General features: G+C 44.8%; 1 long non-coding RNA gene across 1 annotated transcript; it reads right to left on the minus strand.

Annotated features, from left to right (window-relative positions):
• Positions 1-8901: 8901 nt before the first annotated feature.
• On the minus strand, positions 8902-11940 carry LOC131926328 (uncharacterized). Its single transcript, XR_009383473.1, has 2 exons — positions 11626-11940; positions 8902-9365 (listed from the first exon to the last, which is right to left on the minus strand). It is a non-coding gene; the product is annotated as an uncharacterized LOC131926328 (long non-coding RNA).
• Positions 11941-15342: the final 3402 nt, after the last annotated feature.

Here is a 15342-nt window from a genome sequence, read left to right on the forward strand (position 1 = left end):
GTGAGCTTTCAGACTCAATCTGCCAGCACCTCAGAGGAGATGACTTCTGAGGAACCATCTTTTGAAGCTCCTGTTCCCCTATCAGCCTGGGTCCTGGAATTGTAAGGTGCCAGTGGGTAGAGAAGTCACCTCCACTCAACACTGGCGTGGTTATACCTCCGCAAGCCCATTTCGCTAACTGAACACTATTTGGACTTAAAAACACCCCATCACCTTATTATAATTCTTGCTTTTGCCGACCACCATCCAGCTGAATCAGAGACTCGAAGGGCCACCTACGTGTCTGGATGCGGAGACAAGAGGCAAGAGAAAAGCACAGGAAGACCAGGAACATTCACGGAAGTGTTACATCACTGCAAATTTGTCAGGACCCAGAAACCCTCCACAAAACACCACTGACAGATGACCACTTAAGGAGCTTCCTGGGAGATCATGAAAACTTACTTAAGGTGGCATTTCTAGATTCTTTAAGAACCAATCATTCTGAGAACACTTGTTTACTTCCAAGCTCCTTTCTCAGAGGCTTGTGGCTCTGAGTTATGTGTATCGGATGTAAAGGGCTCCAGTGCAGGGACATGTGAGATCAGTTGATCCTGCTCTCTGGGGATGGGACCCAAGACTCTACAGTATTATAATGTTCTCCGGGTGACTGCAAGCTGTCATACATAGTGCCTTCCAGGCGCCTGTGTGTAGGAGCTCACTGGGTCCTCACAAGTTTCACAAGCGGGTGCTGGCATTGTTCCTTCCCACTGAGCAGTTGAAGAGTCCTGCCTGAGATTACCTGCCGATAGGTTACAAGGAGCTGATGTGAACCCCAGCCATTTGGCTCCAAAGAGTACACTCTTAGCCAGCAGGTTAATTTCCTTCTGAAACATGGGAAACATGAGTTTGTGGCAAAGGCCCAGACTGTAAAGCAGCCGTGAGGGACCTCTACGAAGAGGCCTGTAATGCTTCCTGGAAACCAAGTAAACGGCCTTCCCAGGCAAAGGCTTACCAAAATATTCCCCTGGAAAGCGAAGACTTTCCCACTCCTCCACGGACTGCCTGAGGGTAAGAATTCCCAACTTTCTTCCCATACTCATCCAAACTGAGTGGAGTGCTTGGCTGAACCTGAGTGGACAGGAAGGGAGTGGATACTGGAGCCTTCTGTGTGGAGATGAAGTTCGGTTGTTGGGTCACATGACTGACATGTGTGCGTGGGTAGGAAGGCTTATCCCATGTCTGGAGTAAGTTGCCGCTGTGTGCAATGCCTGTCACCAAGCTGGGTAGAGAGGAGCAGCTGGGAGGGGAATGGGGTCTTCCCCAAGTTCCTCTCCTGACTCTGGCCCTGGGACGCTATGCAAGTGGTTTCACTTCCCTCTGGGCCTTGGCCGCCTCTCTATATAAAGTCAAGAGAGTTGGATTTCATTTGAGGCCGTCTCAGTTCAGCCAAGAGGCGTGTTTTGTTTGGAACTCATAATGCTTTCATTTTTTTTTTTTACATTAATTGCCAACATATAAAAATTGGAACCATTTGCATACAAATGTGTATTTGGGGTTTTTGGAAGCCCATTAAGAGCTGTTCTTGTTGGGCATTCCAGGGGCTGGAGCTGAGAGGCTGCTGATCTCAGTAGGGGGAGGGATCTCTCCTGATGTGTATCCCACTTGCCCAAGGTGACCTCCAAAGTCTCTTCTAGAACTTGAGATCTTAAAACCTTTGAGGTAGGGAGCAAGTCCACGTTTTCATATAAAGAAAGGTAGGATCAAAGTAAACAGCAAATGGTGATGTTCTCTGTTAGCTGTTTGTCTAGGTTTTATCTTTAACCTTGACACATACAATTATAGCCTTTGGCATGCTCTCCATGCATTTTTATATTCTGGCTCACATAGGCAGAGACAAGATCCATAAAAGACGATGAAGATGTTGCTTTATCGAGGAGAGAGAGAGGGTTCTAGGATAATGTGTTCTCTGAAGTCTGACCCGAAATGATACAAGAACTACCTGTTCATCCAAACAAGATTATCTGAGACAAATTCCAGGAAAAGAAAATGTGTCAGTGATTTCTGCTCAATAGAAGCTTTTTTTTTTCCGGATGTGAAATTTCCTGGGATCTGGGTTATCTATTTAGACACTTTAAAGTGGCATAAGGAAAGTGTTGTTGACCCTCAGGGCTCTTCAAATAGGACATTCATAAACATTTATCTGTGTGCAGATAGTAAGTGATTTTAATGTCATCTCATATTTTTAGGCATTAATTTTACTTTCATTGAGCTAGAAGCAAAAGCAGACCCTCAATTTGTAAAAACATCCAACAGAATAGAGAGGTAAGGAATGAGAAGTAATCGTCATTTCCCTTCTCATCTTAAAAATTATTTTAATATTTTAATTTTTGGAGGACAGAAGGGTTGGTGTGCGGTATATGCAAGTGTGTGCGCATGTGTGTACGTGCACGCATGTGTGTGCAGAGGACGAGGAAGGGCATAGGTGTCCTCTTCTGATGCTCTCTGCTTTATGCCCTGGGACAGCTTCTCTCACTGGGTCCGAAGCTCACCATTTCTGCTAGGCTGTCTGGCTGGGGAGCTCTCAGGATCCGCTCGTCACTCCCTTCCAATACTAGTATTTACAGGCACTTGGGGCTCTGCCTAGTTTTGACAAGAGTTTTGGGGATTCAAACTCTGGTCCTCCTGCTTGTGAAGCACGTGCTCTTTCCCACTGAGCCATCTCCCCAGCCCTGCTTTCACCTTTTATTCAACAAGAAATGTACTATCTTAATCGTTTTGAGCATACAGTGCAGTGATGTACATCGAACATTCAGTTCACATCATTGCTTCTCATCTTGACCCCAATATTAACCAGAGTTTCAATCTCTTGTATCCTTTCTGGAAGTTATAAGCATGTTATTTATTATTTTTACAACTGTCATTTTCCATATCCTCCAAAACTTTCACAGCAGCATAGATCAGGGGTTTTCAACCTGTGGGTCACGATCCCCTTGGTGTTTGTCTCAGTTGGTGTTTCTATTGCTGAGACCAAACACCATGACCAAAAAGGAGTTGGAGAGGAAAGAGCTTATTAGGCTTACACTTCTACATTGCTGTTCATCACTGAAGGAAGTCAGGGCAGGAACTCAGAGCAGGATCCTGGAGGCAGGAGCTGATGCAGAGACCATGGAGGGGTGCTGCTTACTGGCTTGCTTCCCCTGGCTTCCTCAGCCTGCTTTTTTATAGAACCTAGGACCACCAGCCCAGGGATGGCATCACCCACCATGGGCTGGGCCCTCCCCCATTAATTACTACATGAGAAAATGCCTTACAGCTGGATCTCATGGAGGCATTTCCTTCCTCTCTGATGACTTTAACTTGTGTCAAGTTGACATACAAAACCAGCCAGTACAGGATCAAATAGCTTTTTCACAGGGGTCACCTAAGGCCATCAGAAAGCACATGCTTACATTACGATTTGTAGCAGTAGCAAAATTACAGTTATGAAGTAGCAATGAAAATAATTTTGTGGTTGGGTGTCACCACAATATGAGGAATTGTATTAAAAGGTTGCAGCATTAGGAAGGTTGAGAACCACTGACTTAGACTGATCTTGCTAGTTCTTTTTAGTGTCTGCCATATTCCACTTTTATATGCAAATCACAATTTCTTTAACCAATTCTTTATTATTGGATACTTGAGCAGTTTTAAGATCTTGATATTATGAAAAAGCAAAAACTCATTTTTTGATGGATACATTTAGGACCTATACCTTGGGCTGTGTATAAAGATACCATTTGGATAATTTTTCAGCACCTCATAGCCTGAGGCATTGATTGTAACTTTTCTGTCCGATGGTGGCTGTAGTACCAACAGGAATGTTCAGAGTAGAATCATCATCACAAACTGGAGACAGAGAAAACAAAATGGAGTGGTAACTCTGAGGTCAGATGACCCAAGTCCAAGGTCAGGCATTGCCAGACTAGTCTATGTGCAACGTGCTTCAAAATGTCCCTACCTACAAAGTAGGGTCAGTAGCCATGCCTGCTTCTGAGACCTGCAGGAAGAGTTACCAAATGAACCGCAGGTACTGTACACTGGGCATAACTGGGCAAATGAGCTGTTATCCAAGTCTCTTCTCGGAACCATAAAACTTGAGGTAGATGTTTGAATGTAAGAACATTCCAGATACTTTCCACTAAAGCCCACAGCATTTTATTCTGTAATTCTGTTGCCAAAGCATTTGCAAAGCAGCCAGCCTGTTGCCACTTGGACCTACCCTATAAAGACATTAAGCACTCATCTATCCACTGGGTTCTTGTCCTCTTACACTTCTCTGGAAAACCTTTTTCTCTTCATATATGGTATGGGAGTTCCCCTAATTTTCCTGACCTTCCTCTGGAACAAAGGAAGCCAGAGACCAGGCTGAGTTTCTGAATCTTCTTTACCATAGATACCCTAAATCTTTGAAAAATCTCTCTTGTGCTTTACCCAACAATCTTGACTTTGTTTTGTTGGGTAATCTGAAATTTTTTTTCTTTTTTTTTAGTAAATGAGAATACAGTCAAAAGGTCACCCCATACTATCCTTTCTTCTCCCTTGGGTGTCCCAGTTGGCTGCATGGGGAAGGGGGCACGCAATTTTGCGAACATCTCTCCTGATGGAAAATCTGTCTGTAGTCTCAGGATCCGAGTTTGTATTGAGGAGCCCAAACCTTCCTGTTCCAGACTGGCTTGTCCCTGGTTCTTTTTGACTTGCAGAAGCCCTTCCCCCATTATGTCTTCATTGCTCTGATCATCAATCTTTTTACAGTGACAAAAGATGACTTTGATGAAGCAGCAGGGACTGGACAGGGTGAGTTGTTGGCCGGAGAGAGGCCGGGTGTTGCACGGCTTTGGGCAGGGAAGCTACGCAGCACCCTGGCTGTAGCAAGTCTAGGTGTGGCCTCACCCCAGAGCTCAACAGCTGTTCAAAAAGCCCCTTAGTGCCTGCTGCAGCCTTGTGATCACGAAGGGGTGCAGTCACCAAGGTCAGAGGGACGGCAAGGGATCTTGTAGGTTCCCTTAGAGCCTGAGCTGCAACCTGAGTCGCTGTGAGTGGTTAGAAATCATCAACGAATCTGACAACAAACACTGGGAAGCATGTGGAGAGAGCGAGCCTTCTCTGGTGGAGGTGCAAATTAATACAGCCTTTGTGGAAGTCAGCTTGGAGAGTTCTCCAAAAACTAAAAATAGAACTACCATGTGTCCTAGCTATTCCATTCCTTGGCATATACCCAGAGAACCCTGTACCACACCAGAGAGATATTTGCACCTTCGTGTCTATTGCTGTTTCATTCACTATAGCAAAGAATTAGAATCTATCTAATTGTCTACCAACAGATGAATGGACAACAAAAAATTATATATATATATATATATATATATATATATATATATATATATATGGATACTCCTCAGCTCTAAAGAAAACTTAAGCTTAAAAATTTGCAGGAAAATGGATGGACTTAGAATATATAAGATTAAGTGATGCCACACAGTCTCCGAAAGAAAGAGCATTTCCCCCTCATATTTGGAATCTAGCTAATAAAATGCTTACATGTAGATGAAAGTACATGTGGGTACAGGGTAGCTTGCAGAGAAGAGAGCAAGAAAGGGTAAATACACAGGAGCTGAGGAAGGAGTGGACGCAGGTCATGGACCCATGATGTGAAAACGGAAATAAAGCTAATTGTTTTTCTGGTTCTAATTCTGTCACAGACTGTTTTGTTTCGGGTGGTGGATAAATGTATAAAATACATTTGATGCCAGGCAGTGGTGGCTTACACCCTTAATCCTAGCACTGGTCTGATCTACACAGAGAAACCCCTGATTCTGAAAGTGTAAAATTTAATATGACATTTCATAGCTTCCATTCCAATTGCCAATTCTAACTGTATATAAATTAATGAAGTTGTGTGGACTTTAAGTCTGGTTTGTGTTGGTGTGTGATGTTTTTATTTATTTGCATTTTAAAAGATAAAGTTAAAAAATATTTAAATAAGAAATGGAGAAGAGATTTTTGATGCCTGTCTGTGATGTCCTATGCTAGATTCTGAAAAACTGGTGCTACCACCCACTCAATGCCAGCCCGGACTCAGTGTCAACAGAATGCTAAAACCTGGAAAGACAGTAATGAGAATAGACAAAGCACCAGCCTTCAGGGGGCTTGTGGACCAGTGGGGTTAGTTTTCCACGGGTTATTAGTGGGATTTTAGTGGTTAGGGCTGTGAAGAAAAATAAAATGTGGTTAGAAAGGTCAGGAATCCTATGGGCAAGAAAAAGAAAAAAGCATCATGTTGGAAAGCAAAAGTAGAAGTCCCACTGCCTAGTCCGAGGTTTTGAATATAGGAAATTCTGGAGTTCACTCAGGCACCACATAATAAGCTTCTCAGCAAGGTTGAAGGCAGGAAGATCTGCGTGCAAACCTCAGTTCTGCCTCTGTACACTTGCAATGAAAAGTTTGTTTAAGGAATTAAAGGACTTCCATTTCAGCATCACCCAGTGAATAAAACACTAGACAGTGAATTTGACAAGAGAATCACAAAATATATACTATGAAAGTTACAAAATATTATTGAAAGAAATTACAGAAGATCCAAATAAAGTGAAAACTGACATTCCCCCGACCCCCCCACATTCGTGGCTTGGAAGATGTACTGTTTAGATAGCCATTATTTATCATCTACCAATTGATAAATAATGTGGTCTATTCATACAGTATACTGTTATGAAGGCATAAAAAAGAATGAGTTAATATATGCTAAAATGTGAATAATCTTTGAAAATATTATGCTAAAGTTTTAGAAAGCAAGTTACAGAAGACCATATATTATATGACTCCGTGTATATGAAATATACAGAATAAGTACATATGAAAAAATACGAAGTAGATTAGTAAGTTGTTTAGGGCTGACAGGAGTAAAGAGACATGGTTCCCTTTTGAGGTGATGAAAATGTTCTCTAATTGATCATGGTGATGATTGCACAACTCTTTATTTTCAAATCATTGGTCTGTATGTTTTAAAGGGGTGGATTATGTGGTATGGGAATCATAAAAAACTGCTACAAAAAGTTAGAAAGGGAAGGAAGAAGAGCGGGGTGAGATCTGGGAGAAAGTGGAAAGACCAACATCTGCAGAAGCACCAGCAACTTAGAGGAAGAAATGAGAGCAACAAGGGTCAGGCAGCCGTGGCTCACGCCTTAATCCAAGCACTTGGGAGACAGAGGCTGGTGGATCTCTGTGAGTTCAAGGCCAGCCTGGTCTATAGAGCGGGTTCCAGGACAGCCAGGATTACACAGAGAAACCCTGTCTTGAAAAACGAGAGAGAGAGAGAGAGAGAGAGAGAGAGAGAGAGAGAGAGAGAGAGAGAAACAAGGATGGGTATGAGGGGGTTCTTTCAGGGGAGGGGGCATATATGGGAGTTCCCTTTACAGAGTGGCATTTATTTTAGCTGAGACCTTCAGAAGGTGAAGGAGGCAACCCTATGGATACTGGAGAGAGTCCAGGGAGGGAAAATGGCGAGTGCGAAGGTCCTGTGGCAGCGGTGGTTTGGGTGCATGATGAAGAGCAGCATTGAGGCCCATGTGGCAGAGAGTAGAGAAGGAGGAACAGAGCGAGAGGCACAGAGGTGGCAGGCCAGCTCAGGTTGTGTCGCAGAGACCACCTACAGGCTGAGGACTTGGGATCTGCCAAGTGAAGGCTGTTGCAGAGCTTAGAATATATGACTGGTGTTGATTCCGGTCGTGAACAGACTTGGAGGGGCAAAGTGCTAAAGCAGTGTCCAGAGGATGACATCCACACACCTCAGGGATCAGAGGATGACATCCACATACCTCAGGGATCAGAGGATGACATCCACACCCTCAGGGATCAGAGGATGACATCCACACACCTCAGGGATCAGTGGATGACATCCACACACCTCAGGGATCAGAGGATGACATCCACACACCTCAGGGATCAGCTTTTGCTTCTGCAGTCAAATGAACTCTAAAAAAATTAGACATGGCACTTCGTGGGATCTATTGTATGCCCTGAGATATCTCTTGAGTATGGGACTGTGTCTGTCACAAAATGTTCTTAGAAAATACTCACTGGTTCCATTGTGTTGACACATGCCTGTAATTCCAGTGCTCAGGGGACTGACATGGGAAGATCTCAAGTTTAATCTGGGTGACTTAAAAAACAAAACAAAACAACAACAACAAACTGAAAGTTTCATTGACTCAAACAATAGACAGCTGCCCATGGCCATGTTGCTCTTAGGATTTCCTTGTGTGGCAAAGACAGCAGGAGGCCCCTGAATATTCATGTCCTCTTCTGCTCCTGCCTAACTTCCCATATGATTAGTAACGGCCATGTAGCTTTGTTGGCTAGTGAGAAGCTCACAGAAATAAGTGAGAAGGTGATGGAAGCCTGAGGTATAGGAATCTGCAGCCTTTTGTTATCTTAGTAAGGCACTCTTAAACGCGAAACTACGAGGTAGACTAGGATCCCCTGACCTATGAAAGATTTTATAACTTTATTTTATTTACTTATTTATCGTGTGTGTGTGTGTGTGTGTGTGTGTGTGTGTGTGTGTGTGTGTACGATGTGGGGCAGTCCATTTTCTTCTAGGCCCCAAGGATCAGACTCAGGATGTCAGAATCGGTGGTAGACACTGTCACCCAGTGAACCATCTCAGCAGCCCTGAGGTAAACGTTTTCATGGCAGCAAGAATCACTCCCCTAGCCAGGCAGTGGTGGCGCACGCCTTTAATCCCAGCACTCAAGAGGCAGAGGAGGGCAGATCTCTGTGATTTCAAGGCCATCCTGGTCTACAGAGTGAGTTCCAGGACAGCGAAGACTACATAGAGAAACCCTGTCTAAAAAAAAAAAAAAAAAAAAAAAACCACTCCCCTTAGCAGGTCATATTTCTCATTATTTTTCCAGGGACAGTGCACGCTGCACATCACATTTTGGATAAGGATATATGGAAACTGACTGTTCCTATCAGTGGTGACTTTCCTTGTTATTGTTGACATCCTGGAGGGCAAGATGGTTGATGGTCTCATTTCATAGCAGAGCAGCCCACTCCACAGTGTCCAGGAAGTCAGTGTGGTTGGACTCAAACCTCTTGATGTTAATGGAGCCAACAGTCAAATGATGGTAATAAATAGAGCTGGACCTTCCCCCATGTTTCTCCCCATAAGCGGAGGCAAAAAACGTGAAATCTTCATTCAGCTGGGAAAGGGTTTGGCAGCTGCTTGGAGAGCTGAGCCTTGGCTGAGCTCCGTTGTGATGTTCCTGGCTCCGTTTGTTCGTTCTCTCTTTATCCTGCCTACTCAACTGATTTCTTGCTGGCCAAAAACTGTTCTGTGGGATCTAGACATAAAATAAGGGGAGAGATGGGAGGATAATGAAGACCATGCTTTATTTTCAGCACTCAGCCAGCAAATCCGCTGTTTTTCCCATTATATCATGATTAATAGAACACTTAGAGAGCTTCAATAAAAAGATCTGGTGTTAGCAGGATGGTCGCCCTGGTGGGGCTCAGTTCAGCTCCCGGGAGTGGTGCAAGCCCCTTACTTAGTCTGCCTCTGCAGTTGCCATACTCTGGAAGTCTGAAATAATACTTGCAGCTAATATTTTTGAAAATCTGTGTGCCAAAGCCACTCACTTCCTCGGTACTTAAGGAAACAGTGATTACTGGAGTTGATTGACCCAGAAGGACATGCTAGTTGACCCCAAGAGTGTCCCCAAGGCCCAGAAGATAGCTGTAAGTTTCCTTCCTTATTCCTAAAAGATGTTTTGAGCTGTAGGCAGCTCCTGAACCCGGAGGGGTCATCTCCACTCACAGGAAGCTGTTTCTGTGGCCTGAAGGCTTGGAAGCTCGTACAGCAGTTCACCGAGCAGGAAACCAAGGATCACAAAGGAAGAGCACTTCCTCCCAAGTCCTTCAGACAGCAGTCAGGGGGCTGAGACTCACCAGCCACTCTGGTACACTCCGGTTTGCTGCTGCTGGTCTCACTTTGCTTTTTGGCTGGGGTTGCCAGTGAGGTGCAAAGCTTTGGCAGAGGAAGCTGTGGGGGAAGACTGGCTGTCCCTCCTCACAGCCTTCCTCTTGCCCAACTTCCCACCAGCTGCAGAGCGTCTGGCTTCTCCACATGTGTCCTCCCCTTCCATGAGGTCCTTGGTAAAAATTAACTTCCCTTGCTTAGATAAAATTGGTGAGGCATAATGTGCCCTGGCCCCAAACCTAGCAATCACTCACACTCCCAGGGCTCTGTCTGGGTCCCACTGCCCACCGAGAGCAGAGCTCACATCTTGTGCCCTACCCTCAACCCTGTCATGATCTGATTCATGCAGTAAATATTTTGTTGTTGTTGTCCATTTTCTGTTTGATACTGTGCTAAGAATAGCAGGGACCATTTAGGCTTCTTCAGTATGGAATTATCTCCATAGGGAATCAAGAGCAGTGTCCCAAACTGGTGACACTCACATGTGATCCTAGCACTCCAGAGGTGGACAGAAGAACCAGGAGTTCAAGGTCACCCTCAGCTATATTTTGAATTTGATGCACAAGACCCTTTGTTAAACAAAACAAAGCAAAAATGTGTCCCTCTGTGATGCTCAGCTTCATGTGTTACTGCAAGTGAGGGACAGTCTCAAATGATTTGGTAATTTGCCCAGGTGTCACAGAGCTGTGTTCTGTAGGCGTAGCTCCAGCCCCTTATCAGTTAAAATCCCCTAGGAGTCTGGGTAGTCCTGATCCAATCAATCCAAAAGCCTCAGAAGCGGAGTGAAGGCTTCCCTGAAGATGGAAAAGTCCTGCCTGCAGCCTGGAGCTCCTAACCATGGAGTAAGGCCTCTGCACCCAGGCCCCGGGGACACATAGAGCAATTCTTACAGTAACTTGCCCTGATTGTTCTGCTGCTCCTGGTAACCCCAAGTGAAACGTCCTTGTTAATGGCATTATCCACATCTGTTTCTGTCACATTTTGTCAGCTGTTAGCCGAATGTCAAGGTTGGCAAGCAGCTTGGTAGCTCTCATTGGTCACCCTACGTACTGTGATAACTGAGGGGGCTTCACCATTTTAGATGATGTCACAGTGTCTGGGATTGGGTGGGAAATGAAGCTGGAGCTCAGAATGAGGAATTCAGATGTCGTGCTGTGCTGGCTCTGGTTTGGTAAGCCACGGGAACACCATGGGCCTTAATGGTAGTCCCAAGGAAGTCATGGCCCCATTGGCAAAGCAAAACCTAGGTTACCAAGTAACCAGCATCTCTCCATTTTAGACGTCAGAGGTGCCTGGACTACACACCAGATATACTTTGAAGGAAAACAACCGTGTAGGGTGGGGCCAGCAGTCCATCTCTTGGTGTGTAAAAATGGAGGAATGGACTTTCCCCAAGCTGGAACTCTGATGCTTTTCTTTGACGAACTTATCAAATTCTACTAGTTAGAAAGGTCTTCAAGATAAAAACTATTTGCCCATAGCTTCCAGTGGGCGCTTCTGAGAATCGGTATTGTGGAAAGTCAGCCTTACCAGGAGGTCCACCCATTTTCCTGTAACTTTGCAACTCTATCTTTTGAGACACATTTGTGAAATTGGAAAATTCTGCCAATGACTGTTTATCGCACCTTCTCCATTTGCTTTCCAAGCGCCAGATTGTGAGAGGAACAAACACCTTCGTGGCTGAGATAATACTGGTTTTCTCAGAATCTCTGAGTGAGCAGTGACCTGAGACATGGGGTCAAAGTTATAAAACCTGCTAGGAAAAGAAGAAAGAAAAAAAACAGACGTGAACAATGGGGAAGAAGTCTAGATCCTCTAAGTTTGACGGAGGTTAATTTGATTTCACAATGAAAAGCAAGCAGGAGAGCTCAGCCTGGTGGCCATCCCTCTGTCTCAGCACTTGGAAGGTGGAGGCAGGAACATCAAGGAGTTCAAGACCAGTCTGAAAAATAATAGTAACAAAAAAATAATAGTAACAAAAAAACCCTCAAGTGAATAACACCTGCACTCCACCCCGAAAAAGAAAAACAACCAAGAACCTCTTTGTCAAATGTCCCCATGGAGGGAGAAGTTGATCAACAAACTCACTGTCCCTAAACAAGGGAAAAGGCCCACCAGAAGTGCTTCAGTTTCTAATCTGAGTGGTCGGCTTTGAAGCAATGACCCAGAGTCCTGTGTTTTCTGAGATGGCCGGGGCCTGCTAATCCATTTGTAGACTGAAAACAGATTTTATAGGACGAGCCCTTAAATCTGCACAAATGGCGTGGTGAGGGACCAAATGCAAGCCTACTAGATTCCCAGGGGCTTTCAGTCTCTCAAGCCTCAAAGCATAACCACTTTTGTATCAAGAGTGGCTTTTAAATTTGAAAGAGCACTATCCAAGCGCCAGTGAGACTGCCCCAGAAGAAAGGAGCTGTGCTGGACAGACAGACAGACAGACAGACAGACACACACACACACACACACACACACACACACACACACACACACACCCCTGATTCCCGGAGTCTCACCACGCCCACAGTTTTGCAGGTTCTGTCCACACACTCCTGTCCCAGTTGTCAGCAGTGAAGGACGTGCCCAGCTGCCTCTGGTGACAGGAGACTCAGGCTGGAGGATCCTGGGCCTGCTCACTGGCGCCTCAACCTTTGAAAGTGTGGCCTGTGTAACAACAGGACAGTTTAATTCTCGCTGGTGCTTACACTCGGCTCAGCTCATGTTTTTGTTCTGTTTTGTTGCTCTTTCCTTTCCTGCTGGCATGTTTGCATTTTGCCCAGAGCATATGAATGCGTCCAGAGTCTCCTCCAACAGATCACCCATAACCCAGCTTGGCTTCGAACTTCTGCCCTTTGTCTGTGGGTGATATGTACGCGTGTGTGAGTGATATGTATGTGTCTGTGGGTGATATGTGTCTATGGGTGATATGTATGTGTGTGGGGGTGATATGTATGTGTCTTGGGTGATATATATGTGTCTAGGGTGGTATATATGTGCCTGGGGGTGATATATATATGTGTCTATGGGTGATATGTATGTGTCTGTGGGTGATATGTGTCTATGGGTGATATGTATGTGTCTGTGGATGATATGTATGTGTCTTGGGTGATATATATGTGTCTGGGGTGATATATGTGTGCCTGGGGGTGATATACATGTACCTGGGGTGATATATATGGGGATCAGGCCCCAGAACACAGGAAGTCTCTTCCCAATGCAACATTTTAGGATAATTCAGCCCAAACATAAAAGACCAAAACACTTAGGTATAGGGTTTTCTCTCTAATATGAAATGTAGTAAGGGGTTATTTTATATTACATGAAGCAGAATCATGGACTAATGTCATTTTTGGTGTGGAAAAGCTTGGCTCTGTATTTTGGATTTGCTTTCCTATTTTCTTAAGCAACTCTAACAGTTGCGATCTGTCAAACCTAGAGGACTTTGCGTGTTGATAGCCTCAGGCTTCCACATGACTTCATCCGCAGTCCAGAGCTATTCTAGAATTCATGAAAACACCCGTTGCTTCTGGCTGCAGATGCCTCATGCTGGCGCATACTCTTCCTTTCAGACTTGGTGCTTTTCCATTCTCAGGCTTCATCCTGATGCTCAAGGTTCTGCCGTTTTCGGCCGGACTTCCTGGATTGCTGGGTCAAGTACTTTGCTCTTTTTCACCAAGCTTCTATTTATAGCCAACAGATGACCAGAAGCCAGAGTCAAGGACAGTTGTTGTTTGGTCAGCCCCAACTGTTGGATACTGATTGGTAACTGGCAAGGTGTGGCAACTGCCATCTGGCATGCCTGAGTCTTGCTGGCAATTTAGCATTTGCTTAGCTCAGGCAAGAGAAGTCTATTTCAGCCTTCTCTGCAGACACTGTGTTGGACACCTAGGCAGCCAGCTGATTCCTGTTCAGATGGCCGTGGAAATAAAAAAAGCAGTGTGTCATGGGGTCTGGGTGAACACTCATGGCTTCCCTCACCTGATTAGGATTCAGTAAAAGAAGTATGTTTGTCTCCATCCTTTCTGAAGTGAGCATTGGGTGCTTCTACAGACACAAGCCAGAAAACCAATTTAGGAAGGATGAGTATTTTCATAACTCTTCAGGTTCTTGGAGAGAGAGAGAGGGCTGTAGTAAATCAGTCTACAAATTAGTATGGTATCACAGATCAGTACCTCCCAGAAATTAAGTCAGCACTAGAAATGAAGCCCAGAATAAGTTAAATATGCATTTCAAAAGAAGAGCTCAGGTTGCTGTCCTTAAGAGGTGCCTTATGGGTAATGCCATTGAGTAACCTGAACCTGCAGCACTAAAGGCTGGTGGGGGACGTGTTCACTTTAATATTTGAAATTTTATTGGACTGACACTCAAAACTCTTGGCAAGGTTAGTGCCAATCTCTCTCTGTGCTTGCAAACTCCTTCCACAATAATTTCAGTCATCACTAATCAGCAGGCATTGTGTGGATTGCAGATGCTGCTCTGCCATTGATGAGCTGTTCCTCAGGACCATCCAAGTACCAGCCAAGCTCAGCACCTTCACATTTCCCAACAGAGGCTGGAGTGCTTTTCCTTCTTCAGGGAGTCATGGATGGAGTCAGGGTGACCCCTGACCTTAGAGGTGAAGGATCCAGGCAGATGATGTCAGGGATCCTTTCTCACAGGGAAATGGGCTCCTTCCATACTGAGATAAAAATGGACAAGGTGCTGTTAGTCATGCCTCTCAGTGCTGTAAAGATATCTGTCAGAGGCAACTTAGATTTTATTTTGTCTCTCCATTTAAGGGATTCAGTCCATCATGGTGCACAGGTACAGTACAGGTAGCTCCATATCCCACTTGCCAGCTCCCAAATAACCACACAGAGACTTCTTACTGTGAAAGCTTGGCTAATAGCTTGGGCTTGTTACTAACTAGCTCTTACAACTCAAGTTAACCCATTTTTATTAATTTACTTTCTTCCTTGTGGCTTTATCACCTTTACTCTGTACTGCCCATGCTGCTTCCTCTCTGTCTGGCTGGTGACTCTCCGCATCTCCGCCCTTCTTCTTCCCAGCATCCTCTCTGCCCCAAAAGTCTTGCCTAGCTATTGGCTATCCAGCTATTTTATTAAACCAATCCAAGTGATAAATCTTCACAGTGTACAAAAAGACCTATGGCTGGGTCACCTCACTGCCTTACAGGAGCAGGAAGCAACACAGGGAACACTGGCTGACTCTGTTTTCTTCTTTTATTCAGTCTTGGGCTCCAGATCACAGATGGTGAGGTCCACATTCAGGGTGGGTCTTTCCTCCTCAGTCGATCCTCTCTGGAAACACCCTTTCAGGTCCAGAGGTGTGTCTCTTAGGTAATT

Source organism: Peromyscus eremicus, chromosome 16_21 (assembly GCF_949786415.1).
Source record: "Peromyscus eremicus chromosome 16_21, PerEre_H2_v1, whole genome shotgun sequence".
In the NCBI taxonomy this organism is placed as follows: Eukaryota; Metazoa; Chordata; class Mammalia; order Rodentia; family Cricetidae; genus Peromyscus; species Peromyscus eremicus.